We start from the raw sequence: 206 nt of genomic DNA, 5'->3' as shown, positions 1-206 counted from the left end.
CCCCAACGCTCGGTTCCAGGCCGCTGGAAGGATCATTGGTAGATTTGCGCAAATCCCGGCGTGGGGAGCGAGAAGCAATCGGGGACTCGTAGCGATCTCCTTCGATTAGCCCTCATCTGGAGTTTGATTTAAAGGGCAGTGCTCGGGCGGTATTTATAAATGCGGGCTGCCGTTCAGAGCTGCGCTGAGCCGCTGCGTTCCTACCT

Source organism: Meleagris gallopavo, chromosome 1 (genome assembly GCF_000146605.3).
Source record: "Meleagris gallopavo isolate NT-WF06-2002-E0010 breed Aviagen turkey brand Nicholas breeding stock chromosome 1, Turkey_5.1, whole genome shotgun sequence".
Lineage (NCBI taxonomy): Eukaryota > Metazoa > Chordata > Aves > Galliformes > Phasianidae > Meleagris > Meleagris gallopavo.
Note: the sequence above shows the minus strand (reverse complement) of the source record.